This window comes from Crassostrea angulata, chromosome 5, assembly GCF_025612915.1.
Source record: "Crassostrea angulata isolate pt1a10 chromosome 5, ASM2561291v2, whole genome shotgun sequence".
Lineage (NCBI taxonomy): Eukaryota > Metazoa > Mollusca > Bivalvia > Ostreida > Ostreidae > Magallana > Magallana angulata.
In genome coordinates, this window is record NC_069115.1 from 3,808,402 (window position 1) to 3,834,851 (window position 26,450).

Genomic DNA, 26,450 nt, shown 5'->3' on the forward strand with positions numbered 1-26,450 from the left:
TTTCCATGGTGCAGGAACAGCTCACTTTAATGTTTTATTGCCCTCTGCTGTTAAGCCGTTGGCCGTGGGCAATAGAACACAATGAGCTGTTCCCTGCACCAAGGGAAAATATTTTGGTCTATTGACTGATCAGGCAATACTGATCTGATCCCCCCAGTGGGAGACTTGGGGGGGGGGGTCCTAGCTCAGACAAACTTTATACTTTCTAATTTAAAAATCTGAACTTCTGAAATTCACATTGTGAAGTTACTTCCGCCTCGCACTCCCCATCCACTCTCCTCCCGGCAAACATATCGTTATCCCTCGGATCCCCTGGGAATTCTTTCTGGATCCGCGCATGCCATCAAACTATTGATCAAAGAAACTATTTATACATGGATCCCCTGGGAATTCTTTCTGGATCCGCGCATGCCATCAAACTGTTGATTCAAAGAAACTATTTATACATGGATCCCCTGGGAATTCTTTCTGGATCTGCGCATGCCATCAAACTGTTGATTCAAAGAAACTATTTATACATGTTGAGTTATCATCTTTTTCAAAACAAGTTTGCATGATTCAGTGAAGAAACTTTGGAGGACTGACATGTTTATTTTATATAGGCCTATATAGCTTTCATCTTTATCAGAAACATTCAGGTTTTTTTTATAAGGCATAACACGGGCCCTGGAAGTTATTGTAAATATATTGCATGTGCATGTGCATGTATAAAAAAGTACATTCACATGGACACAGACCACAATTATTTTTCCCTCTTATTCCTTTATAAAACAAAAATTCATATAAAAAATTCCATCGGCTCAAATCTATTCAAATTTGGCATAATGACAGACAAACATTAGTCCAACAACATTTCCAAAGGACAGGAAAATCAATCGAGAGGGGGCTGAGATATGGCCCCTACAATAACCCCTACCCTGCAATATCCACTTTCACTTCGGAATATTTGTAAACATTGGCCTCTTTACACCCTTCCTATTGCGCCTTTAAAGATCGATTTTCCCAATTATTTTTAGCTAGTATTTTTTTTCAAACCTTCTTCTTTCCATCCATGCCCTAAAAGACGCCAAATTCGCCCATTTAGCACCCCTGGGAATTTTTGGAAAAAAACATACATTTTTAGAATAGAACTACTTGACTGATCAATGAGCACGGGGTAAAAATAGTGGTATGTGACCTAATAATTTCACATACCTTTATTGATTTTGATGAAACTTGGTAGGTTGGCACCTGTGGGTATTTCCAATGTCTCCTAGAAGTTTCGGTGAAATCCTTCTCCTTACACCAGAGTTATGGGCCCCTGAAAAAAGGTACAGGAATAGCTGAAATTGCATGCCAACACCAGCATCTCACACAAAATTCACTTCACTAAAGTACTCACAATGACCTTATTTTATAATCAATTTCCTTGAAACTTTAATATGTCATATTTCAACTTATTGCCCAAAGACATCTGACATTTTTGCTCATCAAGATTAATGTTATGCAATTTTAATAATTTTTTGAAATTATACCCCAAATAAGGCTATAAATCCCCAGAAAAGCCCAAAAATAAAATATGTAGACACAGATTTTTCAGTAGGAAAAAAATGTAAAATTTCTACATTTAATATACTATAGAAATCAGACATGCTAGTAAATAAACAGCAAGTAATCCCTTTGTTGTAAGCAGATAATCAAACATTGCCACTGCAACCAACTTGAGGAAGTGGCACTTACAGGTCAAAATGGATTAGCTCTGGGTACAGTTTAGATGACATGGATAGGTATAAAATGCCATCTGAAGTACTGTCAAAAATACAAGACTATAAATATGATAGAAATAAAGGAATCCATCACACCATCTTTGATACAGCAAGCAGAAAGTACTTACAGAAGTTATCAAAATGTTTCAGAAAAACCAAAGGCCATGGAACAAAGGGAGGGAACTCCGCCAAAGGAAGCCGCCCAGCAGGAGGTTTTTTCGGCAAGGTAATACTAACAGATCCAAGGCTTCATCAGAGGACCAAGAGACAACTCGTAAACGCTCCTTTGTCCGGCTATCCGCTGGGGACCATGCCCTGGTAACACGACCAAGTTTAGACTGCCAATCCTACATAACTCCCGACTGTGATGGGGAGAGTGGATCCTCGTGTATTCTTCGGCCACGGTCAGAAAGCTGCAGATACCTACAAAATGCCAACAGCAATGAATATGAAGGGGGACAACGTGTAGTGAGTGAGGAGAAAATGATAGATATGATGACGAGCACAGCCCATATTCATCAGACTACTTCAAGCACCTGCCCCATGCCAAATTTTGCTGTACTCGAGGCAAGAAAGCTAGGCATCTCTTGGAAGTACAAGATAAAATGCACAAATTGTCCGTTTACCTCTCCGACATTCAACCTGTATCATGAGATTCATCAAGAGGGACCAGGCCGTAATCCATCAGCAACCAACATCGCTCTCGCATATGCCATTCAAGACACTGCCATCGGGGCCGAAAAGATAATTGAACTCCTCACCTGTTTGGACATACCTGCTCCCAGCAAATCATTCATGCAGACACTCCTGTGCAAAACAAGCAGAAAAATGACAGAACTTAACAAACTGGACATGAATGACAAGATACAAAAAGTCAAAGAGGTTAACGTTACTCGAGGACACCCTGAAAATATCATCAACATTTCAACAGATGCAAGGTACAACAGCAGCGTAATGTTTAGTCGGAAGACCCCCGGCCAGAATGCCAGTCAAGCCTTTTCTCTGGCAGTAGAAACAAATACAGATAGAAAGTACATACTTGCCTGTGCTGTACAGAACAAACTCTGCTGGACTGGTGCATGGCTGCGCGGCAAAGGCATGGAGGTGGACTGTCCTGGCGGTCATGCGGAATGTACTGCAAACCTGTCTCCGGCTGCTCCTTTCTCGGAATACGAGATGGGAAAGGATATCGGCACTCAGCTCGGCCTGCAAGATGTTCTAGTCCGGTATGTTACCACAGACGGCGATGCCCAAGGTGCTAAAGGAGTGGACGATGCCATGCGGGCTCTTCATCCCTTGTGGAGAGTAGAGCGCCTAGCAGACCATGTCCATCTTGGGCAATCACAGTTCCGTGCCAGCAACCGAGCAGTATACAGCGATGAAATGTTCCATTCTAAGACAAAAGAAGAAAAGAAAGAGTTACAAAGGGTGTTTAGCAATGACTTAAATTCAAGATGTTCCATGATAGTGAAAAAGCTATTCACCAAGTATGACAGAGACCTGGATAAAATGAGCAGTTTCTTACCCAAAGTCCTGGAGGCAACTGTTGCATGTTATGACGGAGACTGTTCTATGTGTGCCGCCTATTCCTTGGTCTGTGAGGGGGGAGTGGTCTCCAACTGGTGGAACTTTAGCCGCAACTTGGCCATCTATAGGATCACCGCCCTGCAAATGAATGACAACGACCTAAGAATTGTGACAGAAGTTCTGAAAATGAAGTTGAGCGTGGAGGCTATCTCTGCCATGAAACTTCTGACTGACACCAATGCCAACGAGTCCTACCATAGATCTGCAAGTGCTAACATGCCCAAGAATGTGAAATTCTCAAGAACAATGGAAGGCCGTCTGCACTCCATGATTCACAGGAGGAATAACTTACCAGGAACCTCAACCAGACTCAAGTGTGAATCTGCCGGTGTCCAATACTCAGACTCCGGCAAGCGACGACTAGCCAGGATTGACCAGCAGTTCCTCTACAGACAAGAATACCATAAAAAGGAAAAGATTAAGACCAGAAGAAACAAACAGCAGGGTAGGAAAATGGAGGAACACCATCTATATCGACAGGAACATCGGACAAAGTCAGACTACCGGAAGGGACAATTGGATATGAACCTACCTGCAGCACGTGATCATCCCTACCACAGGAGAGGAGCATGCCAATATCATCTGAGGCCTCGCCCAGGATGTGACTGAATGACTTTATACCCATTTTATGAATGATACTGACTTTTACTAACCTTAAAGCTTAATTGAACTGAATCCATCAGTGCCATCAGGCATATACTAAAACCATTATTGTGAGGTGAAATGCATGACTCTCCAATGTTTAGCGGTGTAGCATTCTAATAAATATGATAAACTTACCTATATTCTTTGTTTTCTCAATTCATGTCAATAATGAGGTCAAGTCTGCAAGGCAGGTACGGAAAGTGGCCCAGGCAGGTGCCCCTAGCTCGGCAGGTCTGTCGCTGGTTGTTAATACCATGTGGTTCCAGAGTGATGTGCTCCGGAACAACACACAGCCTGTTGTGGCACAAGTGTGATGCAACAATGGATGCATCCAACTCATGATAACCATGATGTAGCATGACACTGAGTCTATGTACATGCATGGTAACCCACTTGTTCTTTACTGGATGCTTGTAGCATACAACACCATATTTGTTGTTGCTGCTTCTAGCACCAGTCCAGATGCGACACTGACCGTTCAAACTAGGAGCAGAGCCCGAGCGCACTTTTTCTCTGTATTTTGTAAGAAATTCGTCCATAGCCACGAAATGAAAGTTGCAGACGACAAAAATAGTGCCGACGCATGGTTACATAGAAATACGACTTACCTCATTTGCATATGCGGGTCATACTAATCACCCAACAATAAAACCACCCCCATCCCCAATTTTTCCTCTATTTTGGTGAAATTAAATTTTCATAATTGAACAAAAGGCCCAATTTCTCCAAAAATTACCTTAAACGATTGATATTTGTTAAGAAATGGGGGATAGAACCCTAAATAAGCATTTTCACTTTTGACCTGATAGGACACAGACCACAATTATTTTTCCCTCTTATTCCTTTATAAAACAAAAATTCAATGAGCACGGGGTCAAAATAGTGGTATGTGACCACATGCAATATATTTACAATAACTTCCAGGGCCCGTGAAGCATAACATGTTATTTATGTCTCTGAAGGCATGTAGACTTATTCTAACTGCTATGTCTAAGTACATGTATGACAACAACGGACGGTGTTTAATTGTTGAAATTAAAAATGAACCATAATCATATAAAAATAAAGTAGATCTACCAGTTTTTAAATTGTCCATCTGCAGCTGCATCTTCTCCCGGCCCAGACGACTTTTTGTAATTGTACCCCGAGCCCGATCTTGAAATATACGGTAGCCCCCCCCCCCCCCCCCCCCCATTGGTTTTTTTAATGTTCCATTACAAAATTGCCTAAAACTAACATTTATATTAAAGTTGGTGTGGTTATCATATCTGATTTATAGGCTGTCAACTATAATTAAGCTTTGAAAACATCAGAAACAGACCTAGAGCTGGGAGGGTGGGTCAGACCATCCGGACCCACTGGCGTCGGAAGCAAATTGAAAGTGGGGGGGGGGGCTAGAAAAATCCTCAAAAATATTTCCCAAAATCATGAAAATCCTAATCCGTGGGGGGGAGGGGGGGGGGAGTAATATGCCTATCCAAAAAAATTTTTCCTACCCAAATTTTTTTTTCTCCCCCAAATCATGAAATTCCTAATCCGTGGGGGGGGGGGGGGGGGGGTAGGCCTATTACTCCAACCTTATCAATCTTTCACGGTTAATTTAGGAACAACTATACTTACGGCGATAAAAAGTGGGGGGGGGGGGGGGCTAAACCCTCTATAATGTTATGTGCCTAATGGATAGGTCTACATTTGCAAAAAAAGCCCCCCCCCCCCCCCCCGGTTCCGACGCCTATGGGACCCCACCCGATCAATCGGGATAATGAAAACGATTTGTGTAAGATTCACAGTTAATTAAGTTACCGTAAATACTGTCTAGGCGTCGGAATCTCTGCCAAACAAATACATTTCTCGGACCACCAGTCGACCATACCCATGCACCTCTTTGGTAACACTGATACATGCACGTAGCATGTTATATTACAGGCCGCAGCAGTATTTTTTATTAATTTTTTTTATAACAAGTTATCAATTTGTTTTAACAAATTTTTAATTTGTTCTAACAAACTAATAATCTGTTATAAAGTAATGTAATATTCCATTACGCCAAGAGGCATAACTCGTATCTTCAAAATAGCTACAGAACTGAGAACTTTTTTTTGGGGGGGGGGGGTAAATATATTTAAATATATTTATATTTCAAATCAAATATGTATACATATTTGTTTTGATTTTCTACAAACGTGTATTGGTGCCAGGTTGTGATTTTCCCCTTAAATCCCCAACTTTAATATTGGAGTTTCTAACTTTTCTTGTACTAAATATATAACGGTATACATTATTCAGGCTAACTGTGCATAAACTTATAGTTGTATCTGTCTGAACTATAGAGGTTTTCATATTAATATTATAATATATTTAAATGTATACAGTAACAGATATCAAATATCGAAATGATTTTGAATCAAATAAATGTTATCTAATATGTAAAACAAGAGGAAACGCCCATGAAACTACATTTGAATGTTGTTTGTTTGATTTTTGTGCAATTTAGCCTTGTATCATTTAAAATTGAGCAACTTGTGTTCCGTTCATATAGTGATAGTAAAGAATTAAAAATTTGAACACAACCATCACCATGCAGTGTTCAGATTATTTGCCTATCAAATTTCAAGGTCATATCAAAAGGTTAAAGGTCAAATGTGATTACATTATTTAGGATTTTTATCATTTTTCACATCCGTCAAATATAAGAATAATCTCAAACCCACGGTCAAATTTTCATCATTATTTTTAAAATAATTTAAACATGCTAAAGTTGTTTGAGCATTGGACTTATTCTTTGTGTTTATTCATCCCCGGTACCAAGAAAAAGGATTTATTGAAAATAGATAGATAGACAGACAGACAGACACACAGACAGACAGACAGACACACAGACAGACAGACAGACACACACACACACACACACACACACACACACACACACACACACACACACACACACACACACACACACACACACACACACACACACACACACACACACACACACACACACACACACACACACACACATGTGTGTGTTTGTAAACCCTGCCAACGGAACACGGGCTTTAGACGACACACGTTTAAATGAACACGCAAAAATCCAAATGAACACGAAATGGCGGTGTTCAATTGGATTTTGTTATAAATCAACTAGAAAATGTCCTAGGATGCATCTGATTAAAAAAAAATAATGTGTTAATTTGACCGGATGCATGAGATCTGTGTAATGAGTGTGTATAAGATGACCACCGATCCATCATTTTTTCTTCTCGGCGAGACTTACACACATTGCGAGTGCGCATGCTCGTTACATCAAATGACGTGGAAAATGACATCATAATACAGTACCCGTTTCACACTTTGTTATGAACATGGGGACGAAGTAAACTTTGAAAAAGGTAAGTAAAGAATCCTGTAAATATATAGATAAAATTTTATGTATTAAATATGGCCTGTGAATTATGAGGAAAGATATGTTCATTATAATATATGACATTACGGCACTATTGTCTACTCAAGAATGTACAAGTATAAGGCAGAGTTACGTTACAATGTACATAGTTGCATGATTGCAGTATAAATGGTTAAAACCAATAAACATAAAGTTTTTATCATTAATTTTAGTGAAAACACAAAGAAATCTTTTCTATATCTATGTCTCTGGGTAAGTAAAATTCCATTTAACATTGGCATATGTTGTACTCGCCGTCCCGTGTAAAAGTAGTCCGGGACATATGTCCCGGACATATGTCCCGCGATGTCCCAGTTTCGTATTTCGCGTATAACTTATTTTCCAGTTATTTTTTTCAAAACCCATTAATCAGATATCAAAAAGCGTCTTTATTTTAGTCGATTGTATTATTTCTGCTACATATAAAACACTAATAGGTTTAAAATCGCCAATTTTCCTTCGCCAAAAGTGTAAATGTAGTCCCGAGAAATCGATTATGTTTTTCGATTTCCGGTTTATGTTTTTCCTTTATACATTATATAAACATATTTCTAAATAATTTTTCTTGTCGTTGTCTCTTTATTATTTGTTTATGGTATAAATCTTAATTATTTGTCACTTTTTAACATTAAAAGCAGTTATTTACGCTTTTCCCCGCGGAACATTGCAGTTTACTTTACAACTGAAAAGATATAGTACAATTGGAAACCCAGCAAAGTAACATGTAAGAATTCCGAACAAAATTCATGTTTATCAATAATTTCATATCATATGGAGATGAATTGTAAAATATTTATTTTTTTAAAAAATATTAGTATTATGTTCGATCACCTCAATATTAGAAAATGCGTTCAATCATTAAGGATTCCGGCAGCAATTACCGTCTCAAAATCATTTAACAATTATTTGGTTAATTTAATTTTTGTTACAATAATTATAGTTTCAGTATTAGAATTAAGATTCTTGATCATGATATAATAATGTGATGTGCAATTATATGCGCGGACATTGAAAATGTATTGGATTATTTTGAAAATGTCCCACCATTACGCAATTTAAAATGTGTGCGCAACCTAATTGCATCTGGTATGACCACAATTGGGCTAAAATTTTAATAAGTATTGTCTTATCATTAATTTTTCTCCATGAATTACCTTGTCATGATATACCTGGGTCCGCATCGTAACGAGGATGCACTATCTGAAGTATCGCAAATAGGTGGAGTTTATATAGATTATTTATTATTTTAAAATTTAAAGTTTTCCTTGAAAAAGCATGAAACCGATCCCAGCTAACAAGATTAAGAATAAGCGCACATTCACTATTCATTGAAACAGGTAGATATTGTAAACCAATTATCCCAAAGGAAAAACGTTTATGCTATGCTTGTAAATTATTAGTCGACAATGAAAAACATTTTGTACTTTACTGTCCTGTGTATGACGATCTTCGATTTCATTATTGTGATATTTTCAGTGATAAATTGTACTGTGGTATTGATCCCATAAAAGAAATTGTTTCCATGTGATTATAATACTACAAAACGTCTATGTATCTACTTGGATAAATGGTTTAAGCAGAGAAAACAGTTCCAGGGACTATATATGAAGTATTGTATAAAACTGTCTTGCATGCTGTAGCCTTTATGTTACAATTTTCTTTTGTCTCTCATTTGATTTCATTTTGACTGTATGCCAACATGGTGATTTCAATAAACCATTGAATTGAATTATATACATGTACCGGCTAACATCATTTACTGATCCGTGATGCGGAAATGTATACACAACCCCTGCTGGGTTTTCGGTTTTACTTTTTCTTATCTGTTTCTTATGAACTGCAATGTCCCGCGAAGAAATGCGTAAACAATTTCATTAGGGATTGAGAATAACTTAATAATTATGTTTATATTGTAAATCAATGTTTGATATTTAAATACAGTATATAAACTTATAGAATTATGTTTATTTAATGTAAAAACAAAGGCAAAACAAAAACCGGAAATCGAAAAACATAGTCGATTTCTCGGGACTACATTTACACTTTTGGCGAAGGAAAATTGGCGATTTTAAACTTATTAGTGTTTTATATGTAGCAGAAATAATACAATCGACTAAAATAAAGATGCTTTTTGATATCTGATTAATGGGTTTTGAAAAAAATAACTGGAAAATAAGTTATACGCGAAATACGAAACTGGGACATCGCGGGACATAAGTCCGTGACATATGTCCCGGACTACTTTTACACCGTCCCTTAGTACTCGCGGTGAGATTCTGAAACAATTTCTGCATGTGTATAAATCTAATATATTTCAAATTCAATCAACGTAGATCTTTTGCATTGTGTAACCCAATATACTGTCAGAAATTAATAATGTTTTGTTTATGTCATATCAAGTTAGGTTTCATTTTAAAAAAGAAAGTAGAGTCGGTCATGCCATGTGTATGGCAGGGACGTATATACGTCCCTGGTAATGGACCTAGGAAACGTTCAGTTTGGGTTATATACAGGTACGTGGTCTGCTAAATCTGTTAATATTGTGTATATATTAAGCTGTCAGCCAAAAAAACACATGTTCAACTGAAGCGTAAATTCGAATGTTTTCATATTAAAAACGAAAGTAGAGTCGGTCACGCCATGTGTTATGGGCAGGAGAAACGTTCAGTTTCGGTTATATAAAGAACAGGGGCGTACAAGGCGTTGCATACCCCCCACTCGGAGCAATGAAGACGAAAGAATTTCAATTCAAGTTAGAATATTAATTTTTGACTTGTATGGATTGTTTTCATTGTAAATTTCACGATGGAAGTCAATATTGTGCTTTCATTCTAAAAACACGACAGGTATTGGTTTCCAAATTAAGTTGCACATCGCTTTTTGCCTAAATCTTGGATCATTCACTGATTTTAATTGCAAAATTAGGTATGAATGGGTCCTGACTCCATCCTTAAAGTACTTTTATTTAAAGAATAAGTTTATTTTGATTTTTATTATTGATTTATTAAAATGGAGTCTAGACCCATAATGGGTCAGATTTGTGATTTTCACCAAAAACGTTTTATTTTATTAATAATTGTCAAAAAAGTTCAATTTATTCACCCGTACTCTAATGTGTCAACGTAGCTCACTGCGATAGGCGGAGGCTCGTAGTCCATACTTCTCCAAGGAGTGGGTGTTCGAATCGTATAGACGGCGTTTTATTTTTAATTCATTTGCCTTTAAATAAATTGTGTTTTGCTTTTTTATTGATTATGAGAAAAAATCTCATGCCATTTATATAATGACAACAATTACCTAATGTTCATGTTCTGAACATACAATGTCGGATGTCGGATAAAATTAGCGCTAGCACAGATATGAAATCATGTTGTAATGCTTAGAAAGCATCAAATAAAACAAAGGAGATAAGTACCAAGTACATGTATTATTGTATATTATTTATTTATCAGAGAATGCAGCTGTTTCAAAAGTAAAGATTTTTTATATGTTCATATGCCATTTCAAAATCCTGGGTACCAGGGGATTTGTCAGGCTCTTGTCCTTTATATAGGTACGTGGTCTACTAAATCATTGTTAACATTGTGTACATACATTAAGCTGTCAACTAGAAAACACATAAATGAAACGTAAATTCTGCACGTTTAAAGTAAGCTAGTAAGTAAGTAAGGAATGTTTAAATTTCCAATTTTGGGCCCAGAAGTCATACAAAGGCACAACAAAAAAGACAGTGAATTTTCTAAATGATAGTCGAAAAATGATTTAAAGGTTTTTACATGTCTCTGGTTAAAGCCGAACAATTAATGAGTTAACATTTATTATGATGAAAAGAATACAAATAATTTTCTTACAAATCGACAATCATGAATTAAGGGGAAAAAATAGTAATGATATTTTACATTGTTATACTTTCATGTTAAATACTGAAATCTGATTGGTTAAGACGCAGTTAATAATATTTACTATTACCCTCAGCGTTAGCAACGCACTTGGCAACGGGTAACATTAAAAAATGTTACATGCGCGAAAATTATGCGCGTACGGTTCACTGTAAAATTCACGTTATTCCTATATAAAAGCAGTAAAATTTTCTTAAAAAATTTAAAAAAGACATTCAGTATAACAAAATAAATAGTGCCTGTTTGGGTGGATAATAGCTTCGCGTCGGTTGACAATGGTTTTCTCGGGGTGTCAATTTCAACTGTTACCCTCCCAAACAGGCACTATTTATATAATAATACATGTACTACAGACTAGTTTTTTGTTACATGTATTTCTCATGATAAATTAATTTTTCTTCTTTTAAAAAATATATAAAAATTAATGATGAATTAAAGGTGGGAGGCACACCTGGGATGGGGGGAGTGTCAATATATTTAGCTGTTTATTTCTCCCAGGGACATAATAATAAATAGTAAGTATGTATAAGTGTAACAAAATAGCCCTTGTTACATGTAATTATATAATCGAACACTGGTGATTGGACTTTATATTTTACGTATCCTATAACTTTGACTATACTGATTGGACGTTACATACTATTATTTGAACTATTTTGATTTGACTTTATCATTTAATTTCAGAATCAGTATAGAATGCTTTCGTTAAGTAAATACCTTTATTTAATGTATATTCCATGTTAATTGAATCACGAATAGTATGTGTCCATCAAAGACTATATTGCTTTAAAGGAAGGTCAGAGAGAGAGCCAATAGCTACCATGTTTACATATTTATGGGGTATATTGTTTTGAGGTGAGGATCCTTTAATGACCGTAATTAAATCCTTGCTGGTCAGTATGTCTCCAATTTGGACATTATGTTCCCGATTAGTAAACAAATATCCTGAGGGGGTAAAGTTTGATGTAAACTAAACAATTACATACATCAATCTGCTAATTGAAGTCAATTAGTCGTTTGATCGGTTCATGTAGATGACAGTAATTGGTCACGATACAGTGACCCACCCCCTAGTAAATATCTGTCGCGACCTTGGTTGACCCTAAGTACACTGATTAGGGGCGGGTTCTTGACTGACCAGCTTGACGCCATCTTGGAGCATCATAGTAACAAGGTGGTGGCGCCCTCTTAATGGGCTTTTCAACACCCAATGAACACTTGTATTACTTTGATAGTTGTTTTCCCCAAATAGTATAAAACTACCAAATTCTCGCAAGTTAGGTAAATTCCGACGCTCTTTCGAACTCTTAACATCTCTCTCTGACTTCCCCGAATTGGGACTGTGTATTTAGTTTGCTTTTTGTCGAATAAAACCACTATACGATCACTTAAGACTTTTACTTAACGTGTGCACTACTTACGTAAAGATACGCGTGGTAGTGTTATATAAGTCCCTGCTTCAATGTAAGTTGATATTAATGTAAACATATTCAATATATATTTATTGACTTGGTTTTAGGGCAACATGCATTTTATCGGACCCAAGAACCAAATTGTTGTTGTTTTTTCTATAATTCCTCTCGAAGAGAAAAAAAGTATTGAGAAAAATAAAAGTGACAACAAAATGCATTTTGCCCGAGAACACAGCCAATTAATGTTTTGTTATACCTTTTATTTATTAATTTTTTATTTTTGACATACATGTATACATGCATGTAATCTTCTGCTGGCCTTCATGAGGAAACTTTCCATTATCTGCACTAAAAGTTGGTCAATTCTGTCACTGTTGAACATCAGTGACTGCAAATAAGATTTAGTTGATCTTGCCCATGGTGTGACATAAGTGGTCCAACACTAATTTCTAGTGGGTAAAGGAAATTAACACCATGAAAACCAGCACAAGATACATGTATGTCACAAATAAAGTTATAACAAAACAATTAGGTATTGACTGTGTGTTCTTGGGCAATATGCAGTGGTCAGGTATAAGTATTTATGCTATGTTTTAGTTAAAAACTAAGGAAAATTAAGTTTATCACAAAAAATGTGCACAGACACTATGATATTACTGTATGTCAGATGTAATCTGCTCTGTGACATGATTTGCAATTGATGTCATTTAAGCAATGAATCATAATTTTTTGAAAGATATAGTCTCATAACTGCAACGGTGTGTGCAAATGCTTTGAATAACGCGTTAGCAACTAAAAATTTTGATAAACTTCATAATTGTACTTAAATTTTCAATAACTTCCCTTATTTATGTAGCATTAACACCTACATATGGAGTTAATATAAACTACCAGTTGATTCAACAGGCAAGAGCATTTGAACTATGAACAAAATTTTTAAAACAAGGAATATTACTGACAAGTTGATGATACAAGGATATCAAAATGTCTCATTCAAAGTCAACATTTTGCAAATTTTATGATTAACAAATACAATCTACCGCTAAATCGAATGTTGATTGCTGTTTTTCATACAAAAATTGTTGAATCCATTATTTTCATACTGAAAATAAAAATTTACATGATCATTGTCTTAACGGATTTATATATATTATTTATGTCTGCAATATTCTATATAGAAGGTACCGTAATCCATTTGTCTTTTCAGTTATGAACCTATATTATCAACACACCCTGTAAAAGGAAGGACCTCTGTTCTACAGCTTGTTGTGGATCATAGAACACATGATATCGACCAAGTTAAAAGGAGAAACCAAATAAAACACATCAGAATAAAGTCCATAGGAGTGTGAAAAAAAGATTAGTAGAGTATAACCCTCAGGAATTTCATCAGACTTCCACTAAGTCAAGAAAATAATGTTGAACTGGCAAAACTAACAAAAATCATGATTTTCAAAAATTCATGGAAGATGCGTGAGTTAGACTAAGATGGAATTTAAGAGTTTTGATGCACTCGGAACTACTCGGATGTCTCGCGCACTCGACATTAACCTCGGACGTCATGCGATGGCATCCATAGCACGCTTTGAATGTTGGGAAAGGAACTTCTTTTAACCTAGTTTCGGTTTCACTTTTACTTTTACCGAAGTCACATTTTTTGTTATTCTTATGGAGACTCCGCTAAAACTTATTCCATTAAGTTCCTGTTTGCTATGTGCGTCTTCTGCCAGGAGGCTGCACTCATTTACAAAACAAAAGGCAAACAATGAGAACTACCAAAACACAGTGGAGGATTTCTTAGATAATATTTTAATTATGAGTTGAATTATGAATTGAACAGGTCCAGAATATTGATAATAATATCTTGATTTAGCTGTTAACTTGAATTACCGGTAGATATAAAGCTTTTTAAGCTATTGATAATTGCTAGATAAAACTACATATATAAAAAGCTATAGTAGTTAGGTTATTTAAGTTATATAGCTAAATCAAGAGATAGTACATACTGGACCTGTTGAATAGATATTGATTATTGTAGCTGGCTTGGTCATCGAATCAAAGAAATAAACTGCATTAATTTAAGGCAAAATCTTTTTATTTAGAATTTACACCCCCATGAAGGAGCCCATATTCTTCGTTTTAACGTTAACAAACTGATATAATTAAACGCTTAAGAGACTCTCTAAATCATTTGGTATGAATACTTACGCCCTTATATAACCTTAATTACATGAATACAAAGAAATAAACAGCATTAGTCAAATGAAAAATCTTTTTATTAAGAAATTACATCCCCATGAAGAAACCCATATTCTTCATTTTAACATTAAAAAATGGATATAGTTTAACGCTTAGTAGACCTCTTAAAACTTTTGAGATTATGACTTACACCCTCAATTCTCCTCTAGTGCATTAATACAAAGAAATAATCAGCTTTAGTTTCAGGAAAAATTCTTTCATTTAGAAATTATACCCCCCTGAGACAATCCATTATTTTCAATATATTGTTGAAAATCGGTATAGTTAATCACTTAAGAAACTCCCTAAATCTTTTGGGATCAATATTTGTTCCCTAATTTATCCTATATCACATCAATACAAAGTAATAAACACCTTTACCTTTAGGAAAAATCCCTTTATTTCGAAATTAAACCCCCATCAGAAAACCCATAATTTTCATTTTATCATTGAAAAATCAGTATCGTTAACCACTAAGTAAACCCCTTTAATCTTAATAGATGTGACAGACAGTATTTATATCCTAATTTATCCTAAGTTACATTGATACAAAGAAGTAATGACCATTAGTTTAGAGGATAATCGTATTATTTTGAACTTACACCCCCTGTAGGAAAGCCATTGTTATGAATTTATCATTTAAAAATCTATATTCTTAATCACTTTGCTTTGGTATTTTTATCTTTTAATCCTCTCTTTTATCTTAATTTATATCTTGAGTACAGTTACCAGAAAGTAGAAACAGGAGGAAATTTAATGCATTTAGCTATAAGTTCAGTATCCACCCCTTCAGGTACACTACTGAGATGGTTTTCTCCATATGCTGAAGGATTATCAGCTAAATAACCTTTAAACCGTTTATTTTTTATTTTTAAGTAGTACAGTTCCATGACTATGCATGAGGGTTCGATTCCCTCCCTAGGCATTATGGAACAGAAAGCTGGTGCAAAGCAGGCAGATAGCCTAGTGGCCCCGCATAGTCAGAGCTGTAATTATAATCATGATAGAATAAATTGATTCAAAAACATTTAAAGTGCTTCTTAGAGAAAATGACACAAAAATAAGAAGTGTTGTGCTTGATAAAAGTTAACCATTAAATTGTACATGTATTCTTTTTTTCTGTTGATAGAAGGAATTAAACCCACTCATTTTCCTGGTTGATAACATAAAATGTGCTCAAATACATCATATCAGCTTTATTGATGATTACGAAATATAATTCAGAGAGAAAGAGAGAGATCTTTGTTTGTAAGTGGTACAGTTCAATGACTATGTACGAGGGTTCGATTCCCTCCCTAGGCATAATGGAACAAGCTGGTGCAAAGCGGGCAGATAGCCTAGTGGCCCCGCATAGTCAGAGCTGTATACATAACGATAGAATTAATTGCTTCTAAATCTGATTTAGAAGCAATTAATTCATTCAAAGTGCTACTTAGAGAAAATGACACAGATAGCTATAAGAACAAGTGTTTTGTTTGATAAAAGTTAACCATTAGATTGTACATGTATCACCTATTTTCTGTTGATAGTGGGAATTGAACCCACTTCTTTTCCTGGGGGTGACAGGAAATGTGCTCGAATACACCATATCAGCTTTATTGGTGATTAGGTAATCTAATTAAGAGAGAGAGAGAGAGAGAGAGAGAGAGAGAGAGAGATCTTTGTAAGTAGTTCAGTTTGATGACTATGTACGAGGGTTCGATTCCCTCCCTAATAGATATTGATTATTGTAGCTGGCTTGGTCATCGAATCGAATCAAATCTTTGATACTGATGAAGATTTTTTTTCAATGTTGGTTTTTCAACATAAGAACTGTAAACTATACAACGTTTATTAGTAATTACATAACAACCATACATTAAGTTTATATATTCACTAATCAATGTCAGTAAATAATCAAAATCAGTATCTGAGACTTGACTCGATTTGATGACCAGCTACAGTAAGAACTTGTTCTCCTAACCAAGTCACTAAGTGTTACAATTCGTTTATTGTTCTCGTCAAACCATGTGCACAGAGATGCTGGGCGGAAGTTACATAATACACTAAGTTTTACCCGACCCAAAAATAGAAGAAATTGCCCATCCAGAGTTAATTACACGAAATCAATCATACATGCAATAGACAAATTGCAAATAAAGGTTATTTAAACATTTGAAGTTTTGAAGAAATTATAACATTTACAATAATATTATTGTATAAACTTGACAACTGCTAAAAGTCAAATTATTGAAAAATATAGCTTCACCTGAGTGCGTCTTTAGTACTTATGCCCAATTAAAACAAAAGTGTGATTGAGTAGCTAAAAAAAACCTACTTTAGGTAGGTAAATAAAGCTATGTAGGTAAATCAAGCTATGCAGCTAAATCTTGTGATTGTTCTGGACCTGCATATATTTGAGAATCAGAGATAACTTATAAAACTATGAATAAATATATTTTATGCATGAAGGTTTTTCTGTAGATCATCTCAGGTATAATAATAACTATCGATATAGAAATTTATTAGGCTAATGTAAACTTGATAACTTTGGTTCATTGTACAAGCAGTCTCTGGTACAAATCAACACCTACCTTTTGACCGCATCGAAGGTTTTAACACCTGTTCCTTCAATATTAAGATAACAGGCATTTATACCAAGTTTTGATAGCAATCAAACTTGATCCTGCATGATAGAATTTAAAGGCGTGACCATCAAACTAATCATGGGTTGCTGTTGACCGAGTTTCCTCTGAAACAGGAAGGGAAGGAGCTGAAATATAATACTTTTACCAAACCCAGTGGGTAAAACTGCCATTGTATCATGCCCCTCGTATAATGATTTTAATATCTGTATCTGTTTTTCCTTCAGTTCGAAGTTGATATTTACACATTCTTTTGCAAACTCCAGCACTTCATCAAAATCACATTGTATACTGTCTGTCAGTCTGTCCCACTTGGTTTTCCGCACTTTATTCTAAATGCTTGCAGATATTGAGATGATTTTTGGTATGTGAGTTGAAGAGTTACAGATCAAGTTTGCATTATGTTCCACTTCAATGATTTTTGATGGAATTATGACCTTTTCAATTTTTTAGGGTTTTCTGCAATTTTTTTCTAAATGGTTGCAGATATTGGGCTGACTTTTGGCATGTGACTAATTAACCTTGATGAGTTATACATCAAGTTTGCACTTCGTTCTCAACAACCAATGGGCCAGAAATTAAAGCTGAATCTTATGTGGAGGCTTCCTTGCATGGGTAGAGTAGATTCTAAATTGTTCAAATCATGGCCCTAGGGGGTAGGGTGGGACCCAATAGGAAATCAAAATTTTACATTGAAATATATGAGCAAAATCTTTAAAAATCATTTTCTCACACACTACTTGGCCAGAAAAGCGTAGTATAGATTCTAAATTGTTGAAAACATGCCCCCAAGGGTAGGGTGGGGCCACAATAAGTAAGGGGGAATCTGTTGAAGAACAGCAGAGACAAATTAAATCAGGTGAGCATTGTGGCTATTGGGCCTCTTGTTTAAATTCTTAATTCAAATAAAGCTGCATGGGTCTTTTAACTTTTGAGGGGGTGTTAACTCCTATTTTATTGATCCCCAGCCAGTGAAACGAGAGAGATGACAAACTACCAGTATAGGTTTCCTACTTCTTTGTTCATCTTTCTTTCTAGCTATCAATCTGTCCAATTTAGTTTCTCACACTTCTTTGTTTTTTTATGATTGTGCTCTGAAAAGTGGGATTTTTTACAATTTAGTTAGCATGTTCTATATGTATACATCATGTATATGTAGATCAAATTTTTTTGCGATACATGTATGTGTATTTAGAATTAATGAATATACCACTGTTCTAGAGAGTCGCCAAAATATCTGTACACCAGAATAATTTTTACTTTTAAATTTATTTAATTTACAAATAACAATTAACAAATACTTACAACAGTAACATGTATACTGGTAAGCATTTCCTTAAAAAAAATTGAACATCATAAGAAGGGCCACATACAGTTTATAAAACAACAGCCAAATTTAACCTTGTTATCTCGAATTCAATTTGACTGAGAAAAAACTTCAATGGTACCATGAAAAAAAATATTCAAGGGTTTGAGATATCCAGGGTAAAAAAAAATTAAGAAATACATGGTTAGGACTTCACCTTAAGTTCAACATATCCATGGTATTCAAGATAATTGTGTTTGAGATACTGAAGTTCAACTGTATATATTTATATATATTGAGGATTTGAGGAAGCTAGATTTGGTTATTGCAAGTGGGTTTTTTTTTTTAATATGCATGACTAAATAATCATATCTAAATTTAATTTCAGTATAGATGCACACATGATGGTGGGCTGAAGAAAAGAACAAGGATGAGAAAGAAATTTCCTAGTGTTCATCAGAGAAAAAAATTAACCCAGCCATTTTGAGTGCTTAAATGCCTAACTGAGAGAGCCAGCAAGTGATGAAAATATTTCATTAAAGTAAAACCAAATCTGCTGTGACAATTGAATTAAAGCTTTAAAAGGAAGCAAATTAATTTTTAAAAAAACCCATACTAAGACTTGATTGTCTTTGACTGTTGCCAGTGGAATTGAGATCTCCAAACTGTACCAATATTCAAATATTGAAGTGATTTGCCTTAAAACTACATTTGTGTACATTACTTCAATGAGATATAAAACACCTGCTAATTGCACCATTCTAATAAAAAAGAACTTTCTGGTGTCCAATCATGTGTCATTTATATATGTCTTCCATTAACATTAACTTGATTAACTTTTAATATATTTTCTATTAATGTCAATCTAAACCACATTTAGTTCAAAGCTTCTCTGCTTAAAGGGAATAAAGTTTATTCAAATAAAGGGCTGCATTCTTTTTCAAGTGGAGAGAAATATGATAATTGGTTGGTGTCATTTAAAAACTTTTGTTTTAAGAACCACTTGTTCATATAAGACAAACATTATCCAAAAATTTTTCTTAAAGCAAGGGAATAACTGCATGAAAATATGTACAAGTGTAAAACTAGCAAGTATATGACACATTTCAAATTCATGTGCAAGCATTCCCACATCATATGGATTAATTTTTTTCACATTTTGGACATTGGGCTCAAAGTAGGGTTTAAAGGATGATCTGCCATAAATATTGTATGGGGCCTCTTTTCTACGCTGAATTATGATAAGTCTACAATCATTCTGGTTGTGAAGGAAAATGACACCTTCTGAATAGTGTCGATAGTTTGTATTGTTTATAATTTTGAAGAAAACTGCATTGTCTATGAATATTTAAATCCTATGACAGCAAAATTTGGCCTGCTTTGTTATTGTGTGTTCTTTTTATGAATAAAGATGAATAATGCCTTTAAACTGGTACTGTGAAACCGTATTAATATAATTTACAAATGCTGCAAATGAAATTCAAGCTTTCAAATAAAGGGGGTGCCTATAATTATGCTCTGAAAAGCTATTGGCTAGCTTAAGATACATTTTTTAAGCAGTGTATTTAGACGTAACCGTTTGAAACTATTTTCGAGGTTGTGCCACAATATACCCCCGGAATTAATCACTTTTCGATGTTCTTTCATTCCACTTGCAGGCAGGTAGCATCGTTTTTCAAGGAGGGGGGAGGGGGGTGGTGGCAGAATTTTACAAAAAAATTTTGCAATCCACAATATTTCTTGACAAGCAAGCAAAAAAAAAAGAGAGAGAGAAAATAATCAGTAAAATCGAAGGACCAATGCACTAGAACATAGTTTTTATATATAAAAAGTTTAAGTGCCCCAAAAGTGGAGGGGCCGGTTAACTTATCTCATAGAATTTTTATATTCTTTTATATTTAAAAAGTTAAGGTGCCCAAAAAAGGGGGCAGGCCCTCTGCCTCCCGATGCGACGTGCCTGACCTGCTCCTCATTTCAATGCATTTTTTTTCTTAGTTAATTAGTAAATTAAATATGAGGATCACAGGATTGTCTGCCTGAAATGAAAAGAATTGAAATAGCAGAGCACATTAAAAAAGTAGAAGTGGGTGCAGGGTTCCTTCTCTAACAGGAGGTTGAGTGGGAATACCAGAATAACCAGGTGATATCGTCATTAAATGCGGGGTAATTCCCCGGCTCCCGGGACTTAGGAACAGCCCTGGGATCAGTACAAACACGTTCATTTTTGTAAATGAATATGGTAATAAAGAGATCATGATGAAAAAGACTCGTATCATCCAAATATTTATTGATGATGTTGTTCATGAAAGTTATTTTGCAGAGAATAAAAAATAAAATGTAATGTCTTGGTGCAAATCGCGCATTTATCGAGGTGTCCTGACACCTATTCCCATTTTTACTAATTCGTCTGAACTAATATGTAATGCATCCGAACTAATTTCTCATTTGCCCGAACAAATTTCTAATTTGTCCGAACGAATTTTCTAATTTGTCCGTACAAATATCTAATTCGTCCGAACGATTATCTTATTTGTCCGAACAATTATCTAATTTGTTCGTATTTTACTTTATAAATCAATGTATAAATGTTTCACCAAACAATTCAAAATTTGTTGCAGTTACTACAGTTTGTAGCTAAAGTCGTTCGTGGGTTAATTGGATCAAAAAGGTCGCATACAATTTGTTGTACAGAATAGGAACATACTCTACTTCAAAAGTTATATGATACAAGTAATAGCATATTTTACACAATATTTTGCTGCATGCGGCAAGTTGTACACGACTTGTATTACCGTAAACCCGCCTTAAGGCTTGGCTGAATACGACTCAGAATTACGGTAAATTCTGAAACTGCAGGAATGGTTATGAAGCTATTACTTAGGATTAAGGCATATCTTAAGACACACTTACGACATATCTCAGTCTTAAGTGAGGCCATCGAAGCTAGCTATCCTATCTTAGGAAACCTCCTAATCTTAGTCTTTAAGACGACCGCGAGCTTTTCCTAAGACTTTAAGAAGCTCTGGTATCAGGAAAATAACTGAGAATGATTTTTACGTAAAGAAATCAAATATTTGTTTATCAGTTTATAAACACTGTACCGATTGAATGTATGTATATGCCTGTACAAATGTAAATGGAGAAGGTAGTTTAAAAAATGCACGTATTAATTGACATTTATGCATTTAAAGGTTAAAACGATGAAGATTTATCTAAGCCCTTTCGAAATAAATAAAAATATACCAGTAACTATTTTGGGGCAAAAAGGAAAAGATAGGAGGATGCAGTCACATGTTACCACCAAAAGATGTAAGTACAAGTCCTGTATAATGCACCAACCTGTTGAATTTATTGGTAGTAGCCGGTGTTAATGATAAAGGCCGCGGAGAATGATTAATAAGTGCGACTTCCTCTTCCTTTCCCAGAGAGAGAGAGAGAGAGAGAGAGAGAGAGAGAGAGAGAGAGAGAGAGAGAGAGAGAGAGAGATTTATTTATTTTGTTAACAACGACAAGAAATTGTATTATGCCTTATTACTTTTCCAGCAATACAAATAACTATGAAAAGAAAATTTGTATATTTGTCATGTAGTTCCGCTTTTCTGTTTCTGCTTTGTTTATTAAATTGTACACAAGTAGCTCTGTTATATTTCAGCTTATTACCAAAACTCGGATAAAAATGGACTAATCTACTAAAGATATGTAATGGAAATCGATGAAAATAATAGATTAAATTAAATTTGAAAAAAAAAACCTTAAACATATCGATCGTGAATCTAAGCATGTTTCTAAAAGAGGGGTGGGGACACGCCAACAAAGAAAGTACCGACTCAGAAATGTTTTGATAAGTACTGACTCAGAAATGTTTTGATAAGTAAGGAAAATGTTTAAAAGTAATCATCTCCAAACCTGAAAATTTTGTTTCGAGGACGGAGGGGAGTTGCATTTATAATTATACAAAACATGTATTCGCATATATCACCATCAGTGCGTTCAACAGTGTAGCTGCTATACATGTAGCCGCTACGTAAAACTACGCTCTTAAACAGAGAGCTAGCCTAGCCGCTACGTAGAGAAAGCTACAGTGTAGCATAAGTTTTTGATGCTATGTAACAAATCCAAGATGGCTTCTTTAGGTACGCTTTCACAGCACACATGCATGCTTTTAACAAAATGGGAAATTAATTTCTACATTTTAGTAAATGAAATGTAAATTTACATATATATTTTCGCTTGAAATAAACTTTTTTTGTTCCAAAAATAACTTTATACTCAAATATCTTTATTCGAAATCTAACACTTAGCAGCTAGGCTAGAGCTGTCTGTTTAATAGAGATCTATAGATATCTACTACCTAGCTCATAGGTTAGCCGCTACGATCTTGAACGCAGCCAATGGGTCCGCGTTTTCTGTATGTGTAGCGATAATGCGAGCGATCTAAATTTAATTATATTGTATTAACTAAATTCTTTTAAGAACTAAGGGGGGAAACTAACCCCCACCCCCTTACATCCACACATGTATATGATGGAAAATTGTCCTAAGAAATATCCTAGGACACGTCTTAAGACACATCGTAGGAAATTTTCATAGGCATGCCTGCTGGTGTGGGGGGGGGGGGGGGTTGTAAACCGAGCTTGATATAGTTTCCATGGATTTTTGAGTATAATATTTCGATATCTTGAATTGTTTTGATGTTGCAGAAATGTTTTATGGTGACAATGATGGTTTTGATAGATTTCGCCGTATTAATCATGTTAAAAAGGTTATTCTACAAGAAATGTTTACGGTCATGCATGTTGGGGATTTTTTGGGCACAACTCTTCAATGTGCCGTTTTAACACTGTTCAATAATCTCTGTATTACATTAGTTGTATGTCAAACTAAACCTTATGAACAACTAAGTTCTAATGGCTTGATATCTAAAGAAAAGGTATCATTTGATTTTAAATTAAAAATTCAAATATATATACATTGTTCCTTTATTATTTACCTATGTCTTACGTTTTGGTATTGTTTCTAAGTTACTTATTCCCAAGACCACCCTCCGTTTTCTTCTCTTCAGTCTTTTGCAATAGCTGTATTCTGCTTGCGATTTCATATTTTCTTATGGTTTGAGTTTCAATGATAGATCCCGTGGTTTGAATAAAATTTTATTGAATTTTTTGCTGTATTTTTTTTTTAATTAACAATAAATATATTTCTTTGTTTTGAAATATATCCTTACGAGATTCCACCAGTTTTATTAAAACTTGTTTTGATGAAGTAATCTAATATTAGGAAACTTACTAGTCTTCAACATTTTCATTTGAGTAAGCCTACATTACCTGTACTTATCTAAGCCATAGGTGCACAACCGTCCATTAGTACAATAGAGTGATATATGCTTGTCCAAGGAATCTACCTTATACTGTGATATGTCCATTATTATTATTTCGCACATAGTCGCTTACAGAAAACAATTGTCCAATCCGATGACTGAATAACAAAACATGCTTATTTACTAGATGTTTATATTTCATCACAGACACGTGGTTTAGGTCAATTTACAAATTACTTCTACTACATTTCAAACTTTAAATGGTCAATAAAAGCTCTATATAAATGACAATACAAATGAAACCTCGATCAGCGAAATGGGAACTTATATAAACATTTAATTTTGCTTAAAGTATTGATTGCATTGCATAACAATATTTCACAGATTTCAGAGATTTCAATTTATTTGTTCACAGTAAAAATGAGTGATTTGTGAATATTATGCAAAAATTATACAAAACCTGAAAAAAATATGAAAAAAGTGAGGTTAATAGATCGTAAGCATAAAAAATATTGTAGAATACTGACTTAATACATCTACGATTTACTTGAAACATTAATCTATGCTTAGTATTTTCTAATTTAAGACACTACATCCATAATTTAATTTACATTTCATGAATAATTTTTCAAATTTCTTTTTTTTTCATTGTACAATGACTCTATGTTGCTATTTTCCCATTTTACATCCATTCTATTTCTTTTTCTTTTTTAACTGTGTAATTAACTCATCGGTAAAACAAACATCAAATTAATTTACAGTTATATTTATACAAAAGAATTATCAAATTCCCACTCGCCTTAGAACTTTTTCACATTTTCTAATATATTTTTCACAGTTATGGCGAAATGGAAACACACCGTGCGCGACATATACTGGTGACAATTAGGGGTTAATTACGAGCAGGCTTAATCAGTTAATTGTGAGACAGTACATTTACATCCATAGACTATTTTTCCTTTATTTCTTAATAAAACAATCACAAAAGTTAAAATTTCACAGAACTTTTAAACAATTAAATCAACTGATCAATGCCCCTCGTACATTCATCGTCCGTTTTCCCCACGTTTCCTCTTAATATGCAAAGTGTGCATTCCAATCACTGAAACTACAGGTGAATAAAGCAACCATTTACATACTAAATACACTTAAAACGATTATTTTAACATGCAGACATTTATAAATTAAATATGTTTTTTTTATAATGAAAGAGTAATGGTTTTGACTATAATATATTGTATATATTTTAAATAATTATATTAGCTACATCTGCTTCCCAAGCAAAAAAAATAATTAAATGCAGTCATTTCTTTTCATTGCATTATTGAACTATCTCATATGTTGTCTTGTCAAAAAATTATGTCGACCTGTCAAATAATTTGTTTTGACTTGTCAGATTATTATGTCGACTTGTCAAATATTTATGTCGACTTAAAAGATGCTAATGTCAACTTGTCAGATCCTTATGTCTACTTGTCAGAAAATATTATTTCAACTTGATGGCACAAATTGGGCGTGGGAAGGTTATAGTGTTAAATTTTTAAACACGAGGATAAGTAACAAGTCGACTTAAAGAACTGACAAGTCCGCATAATTATCTGAGAAGTTGACATCAAGATCTGACAAGTCGACATAATCATCTGACAAGTGGTGGCAGATCTATGCCACCATATGTTTCAGAAAAAGGTTGGTGTTGATATTTATGATACCAATGAGTCAACGGAAACGTAGATAGACCAACATGTTATACTTAATACATATGTCATTGTGTCCATTAGGTCTAACATATTGCGTAATTGAACTTGGCATTCAGCCTAGGGGTTTAGTTTTCTCCAGGTGTAAAATAGTGATCGAATTTTTATTTAAAAATAAATTGTGTGATTTTTAGAAAAATTTTTTACGAAAGAAGGGCATTTCCTTATAATTAAGTATAATACACTTTGTTAGTCGTTGTGAGAAGGGGGGGGGGGGCTCTGTCTGCGTTCCGATACATTGCATTTCAAATCATATGTACTTATAACATTTCACAAAATAATAGATACAAGGGTAATTATTCATATGAAACCAATTTTATACTTTTAAACATTTCCAGATATTACTTTAGGTGATGATAGTAATGTACCTGGTCAAAGTTGCAGTAATAATGAAGAAACAATGTCACATGTACTTCAAAAGAAATTGAAAGTTAGTCACAGTATACAAGAACTAGACCCTTGTAATTTTAAAAACAAGACT